At 41.2% G+C, this 6,183-nt stretch overlaps 1 non-coding gene across 1 annotated transcript; it reads right to left on the minus strand.

The window, feature by feature from the left end:
* Nucleotides 1–1,355: 1,355 nt before the first annotated feature.
* LOC114008218 (U1 spliceosomal RNA) lies at nucleotides 1,356–1,519 on the minus strand. Its single transcript, XR_003549773.1, has one exon. It is a non-coding gene; the product is annotated as a U1 spliceosomal RNA (small nuclear RNA).
* Between the last annotated feature and the right edge of the window lie 4,664 nt (nucleotides 1,520–6,183).

The raw sequence follows: 6,183 nt of genomic DNA on the forward strand, positions 1-6,183 counted from the left end.
GTAAAACGAAGAATCACTCCCCTAGGGTGGATGGCCAGGTGGCAATCCCTTCTCCTCTAGTCTTCTCTCAGGATTTTTGGCACATATGTACATGTGCCCGGTGTGATTTTTCAAGGCACTCTGACCAGGACTTGAACCATGGTTGACCATGTGGGAATCTAGTACCCTAACCACTAGGCCACCTGCTGACCCTGTACTGATTTTTTAACATTTCTCCACATTAGAATCATGAGTCACAGAATGTTAGATACAAAGGGACAGCACAAACTGTCCTGATCACCTCATTTTATAGGTTGAGGAACCTGGAACCCAGAGAGATTGAGTGACTTGCCCAAAGTCCCTAGAAGCAAAGGAGAGAGCAGATCGTTGTTCCTGACTCCAATGTCAGTTTAATGCTCTTTTTAAGCAATCTATTGCTATTAAAAAGGTACTAGTTTAGATAATTTACACATTAGAAAATCCTGTGCTTTAAGGCCCGCATTGAGAAGCTGAAGTAATTAGCCAATGACATACTCCTACAAAATTGAAATCTGTTAATATTTGAATTATGGTCCCTTTTAAGGAAGCCTCTATGAAAGTGCTAGATTAGCATGTGCCATTATATCATCCATATTTCCTGATCATTCATACCTAATAATTATAAGAACTAGGAAAGAACAATAGAGGAAAACATGAAAATGTGTAACATGGTAAATTAGTTCCCAGAACTGCCTTAACAAATTACTCTAAACTGGGTAGCTTAACCAGACAGCAGAAGGTTATTGTCTTCGAGTTCTAGAAACTGAAAGCCTAAAATCAAGGTTTTGGCAGGGCGATACTCTCTCTAAAGACTTTAGGGTAGTATCCTTCTTTGCCTCTTCTTAGCATCTGGTGGTGGCTGGCAATCTGTAGTCTTCCTTGGTGGGTAGATTCACCACTTTGATCTCCTATGTAATCACATGGTATTATCTTTGTTTGTGTCCAAATTTACTCCTCCTTATAAGGACATGGGTCATATTGGCTTTAGGACCTATCCTAATCCAGCATTATCTCATCTTAACTTGATTACATTTGCAAAGACCCTGGCAGATATAATCAATGATTGATCAAACTGCAACGAATTTAGCGACTTGCTCAAAGTCATCAAATGAATGGGAGACAGGATGGTCTAACAGAGTACCAGACTGGGAGGCAGAAATTCTGAATCCTAACTCCTGTTGCTAATCAATTGTGTCAGCTTCGATAACTTAGTTTACCTCATTGGTTTTATCACCCAAATATAATTTTAGACAGGGTGGTGGGGGGAGGTGGCTGGTTGAACTGTAAGGTCCAGTCTAGGTCTAAAATCCATAATTTCTTAATTAAAAAAAAAATTTTAGGGGAAAGCATAAATGCAGTTCCCCACTACCGCAAATTATGTAATCGAGTTTCCCATATTTGAAGAAATCTCAGGGATCAGCGCATCTGGAATGCAATGGATTAGTCTCACCTTCGGAAGACCACCTTTGTGATCACAGTATCTCCCCTGCCAGGTAAGTATAAAATCCGTAATTTCTAAGAGGCAAAAGAGAAAACTGAAAACCAGTTCTTCCCCTTTACCTCTCCCCCTTTTCCTCTCTGCTATGGTCCGAATGTATCCCCCAAAATTCATGTGTTGAAACTTCATGGCCAATATGATAGCATGAAGAGCTGATGAAGGAGGTGATTTAAAACAATTAAGGAGGTGATTAGGCATGATGGGATGAGGGTCCTTGTAAAAGGCCTTGAGGGAGTGGGTTCACTTTCTTCTGCTTTTCTGCCATGTTCACTTTTGCCCTTTCATCCCTTCCACTATCTGAGGACGCCTGGAGAGCATGACCTTCACCAGACTCCAAACCTGCAGGCATCTTGACCTTGGGCTTCCCAGCCTTCAGAACTGTGAAAAAGCACATTTCTGTTCTTTATAAATTACTCAGCCTGTAATACAGGTTGAGCATCCCTAACTTGAAAATCCTAAATATTCCATGGTGGTTAAGGAGGCTGGATCCCACAGGGCCGACTCTGTGGTCTGAGTCCTTGGCTTGGAAAACACTACAGGAGCATGTGTATATGTCCCCAAAATCCCTAGAGGAGAATGGAGAAGGGATTGAAGCATTGTCTTAATCCCTGGGGTGTGCTTTCTCTCTCCTCTCTCGCTGGCAAGTACATATGTTTTATAGCAAATTAAAAATAGTAAAATACCTTCATGCTATATGCTTATATATGAAGTATAAATATTTTTGTGAGTTTAGGCTTATCCCCAAGATATCTCATAATACAAATATTCCAGAATCTGAAAAAAATACGTAATCTAAAACACTTCTGGTGCTAAGTATTTCAGATAAGAGCTATTCAAACTTTATTTTGTTATAGCAGCACATACAGACTAAGACACTCTCTTCTTCCTCCTCCTTGACCTACTCTTTCTTATTATGAGATCAACCATAAAGTGGAAGAGCCTTTTCCTTTTTTTTTTTGATTACTGAATTCCATTTCTTTTAAAACTGTGTGTGGGAACCTTGTGAATACATTAGGATAGATGAACAATCATCAGTATTTAAAACCCAGACATGATTTATTTTTAATTATCTGTCTGATAAACCCTCCAACATGGCAATTGCTTAGAATTCTGCTAGCTGTGCTCTCTGAATGTTTAACCCATTGTTCCAAGGTAGCTAAATGTGAATCGCATTGACCACACATGTTGGGGAAATAACCGTAATGTGCTAGATGTTGTGGACACCAAGGAGTCATGTGGCCCTTGGAAATGATGAGCTCTGTTACCCTTCCCCAGTTCTGTTTGATTTTCAGTGCATTCATGTACAGACTAGTGTTGAGTGGCTTAGCTAATAATCCTATATATTTTTACAGCATTCGTCTTCAAGCAGAGCATAGGTCTTTACAGACATGACCTCATTTATGAGCCCAGCATTCCTAAAGCAGGGAAGGGGCCAAGAGAGTTCTTATTTTATAGAGTTCTATTGTGATGAGAAAGCACTCGAGGTCCACAAAGAGAAAGTGACTTGTTCAAAGCAACAGCAAAACTCAAGGTTTCTTTCACGCTTTTCTCATCAAAGCAGAGTGCTTAAGCTGCATCATGAAGGAGTCTTGTGTGAACGTGGATCATTAAACACATACACGAGTACGTAGTGGATATAGTCCCTTTTGCTGAGTAAGACCATGTCTCTATTTCAGGTAACAGTAGCTCAGATTTCCAAAGGAATGACCTATTTCTCAGTTAACCCATTAGGGTCAGAAACTCTGACCCTGGTCTGGTTAAGCAGGGCCATTTTACCCGCTATGATCACAGTGATTAGCACACGGGTCAATGTTGCACTGACCAGATACAAGGCACATTCTTCAACATCAGCGTCACCTGCAATGAAGATGACATTTTGGTTTTCATACAGTTTTTCCCTTCTAAAATCATTCAGGCATAGGTAGAAAGCAGTGGGTTATTTTTTGAACGCTTGAACCTCAACGTTTCTATGTTCCTTTCTCAGTTCAGATAGTATACTATTCAACTTTCACCATCTTTCATTAATTTCTTATTATCTTTAAGTTAAAGTTGAAATTTCTGAACAGATCAACTCTGGAAATCAATGGGGTGGTAGGTTGGCCTCCACTTACCTCCTTAGTGTGGCATCCTAAGGCCTTGACTAAGCCTCTTTCAACTTGCAACTTTCACACTTCCCTCTTTCAACTTTCACACTTTCCCAGATATTCCCTGGGTTCTAACTTGTTTAACTACTTGCCTGTTACCAGAGCTTGGCTTATTTTCATGCTTCTGTGACTTCACACATGTGCCTTATGAGTGGAGTAATTTCTCCTCCTTTGGCTATCTAGAAAATTCCTATGCATACTTCAATTTGCCCCCCAGAAGTTGTGCTATTATTAGTTTCTAACCCTGGGGTCCCCAACCCCAGGTCATGAACCAGTCAGTACCTGTCCATGGCCTGTTAGGAACCAGGCCACACAGGAAGAGGTAGGTGATGGGCAAGCCGGTGAAACCACATCTGTATTTACAGCTGCTCTGCATTGTTCACATTACGCCTGAGCTCCCCTCCTATCAGATTTGGGCAACACTATATTCTCATAGGACCAGGAACCCTATTGTGAACTGCACATGGGAGGGATCTAGATTGTGCACTCTCTTAAACCATCCCCCACTTCTCCACCCCATATCTGAGGAAAAATTGTCTTTCATGAAACTAGTCCCTGGTGCCAGAAATGTTAGTTGGGGAGCACTGCCCTAACCTCTCCAGGTGAGAAAGTCTCTCTTTTATCTCTCAGCCCTGTTGTGGGTCTAACTATTATTAGTCTCTACTATCAACTCTTTGAATTCCTAGCCTGAAATAAACATGAATTCAATTCAGCAAATACATTTTGTGCTCCCACGATGTATTCCTCCCAAGCTCTGCATAACTAACAAGTCTCTAATGACCTTGCCTTCCAGGGTCAGGAGTAAATTTCATCCTTATCCTGCAGCAATGCTTCTACTTTTGCCCTGTCTTCAAACTCTTTTCTGAAATTTGTGATTTATTTTTTAGAGTAGATGCTTAATGATATCTACTTGAACTGAGTTGAATTATATTTCCTCTTATTCAAGTCAGGCTAGCAGCTTCATCCATCAGAGTCTTTGGAATTCATATGTTGTTATTTAGTGTACTCCCTACATTCTTAGCTTTGCATGAGTTATTGGCATGTATCTTCTCTCCTATTAGACTCTAAACCAGCAGGCCCCCATCTTTTTGGTACCAGGGACTCATTTTGTGAAAGACAGTTTTTCCATAGACCTGGACAAAGGTGGGGATGGTGGGTGGTTTCAGGATGATTCAAGTGCATTACCTTTATTGTGTACTTTATTTTTTTAAAGATTTTTTTATTTAGTTTTATTTATTATTTTTTAAAATTTGCTATAGGGTACATGTGCTCACCAGAGAGAGAAAGAGAGAGAGAGACAGTAAGAAAGCAAGTCTCCAGGTCTGGGACTCAAACCACAATTGCCATGTGGGAATCTAGCCCCTCAACTACCACACTACCTGCTGGTCCCTATTGTACACTTTAATATTATTATATTGCAGTACATAATGAAATGATTATACACCTCACTATCATGCAGAATCAGTGGGAGCCCCAAATTTGTTTCCCTGCAACTAGATTGTCCCATGTGGGGGCTTCTGTGAGAATCTAATGCCTCCCCTGATCTGACAGAAGGTGGAGCTCAGGTGGTGATGCCAGCAATGGAGGAGACGTAAATACAGATGAGATTTCCTTAGCTTGCCTGCTGTTCACCTTCTGTTGTGCAGCCTGGTTCCTAACAGGCCATGAACAAGTACCAGAGTTGGAGACCCCTTACTGCAAACTCTTGGAAGATGTGCTTTTATATAATTTTTGTTTCTTTCCTAAAACCATTCAGGCTCAGAATACAATGGATTATTTTTTGGACACTTGAACACTTTATGTTCCTCCCTCAGTTTTGATAACAGACCATGCTCCTTCTCAGGATCCTTTTTTTTTTTTTTAGAATTACTTTTTGGGAACCAGCAGTTAGCGTAATGGCTATGCCGCTGGACTCCCATGTAGTTGACCGCGGTTCACGTCCCGGACCCGGTGGCTTAAAACTCACACCGGGCGCGTGTGTGTGCATGCCCAAGATCCCGAGAGGAGAATGGAGGAGAAGGGATTGCGGCGTGACCATCCCCCCTGGGGGGTGATTTCTCGCTTTCTGTCTCTATGTCTCTCTCTGTCTGTCTGGCGAGCGCACGCGCCCTACAGTAAAAATCTCTCAAAAAAAAAAAAAAAGAATTACTTTTTAAATTTTATTTATTATTATTTAAATTTGCTATAGGGCGTGTGCACAGAGAGACGGAGAGAAAGAGGGAAAGTGAAAAAGCAAGCTACCAGGTTCACAACTCAAACCACAGTTAACCATGTGGGAGTCCAACACCCCAACCACTGTGCCACCTGCCGGGCCCCCAGTTTCTTGTTATCTTTAAGTTAAAGTTGAAATTCTTGGTCAAATCAAATCTTGGAAGACAGGGATTGTGTTTTCAATTCTGTACCACCCACAGGGCTTAGCACAGAGGTTGGCATGTACGAGGAATGCAAAGCATTTTGCTAAGTGATTGGTGAGTGAATGAATACGATTACTTGCCCTTCTCTAGAAGGAATCATCTATAAAAT

This window comes from Tupaia chinensis, unplaced genomic scaffold (genome assembly GCF_000334495.1).
Source record: "Tupaia chinensis unplaced genomic scaffold, TupChi_1.0 Scaffold000039_1, whole genome shotgun sequence".
In the NCBI taxonomy this organism is placed as follows: domain Eukaryota; kingdom Metazoa; phylum Chordata; class Mammalia; order Scandentia; family Tupaiidae; genus Tupaia; species Tupaia belangeri.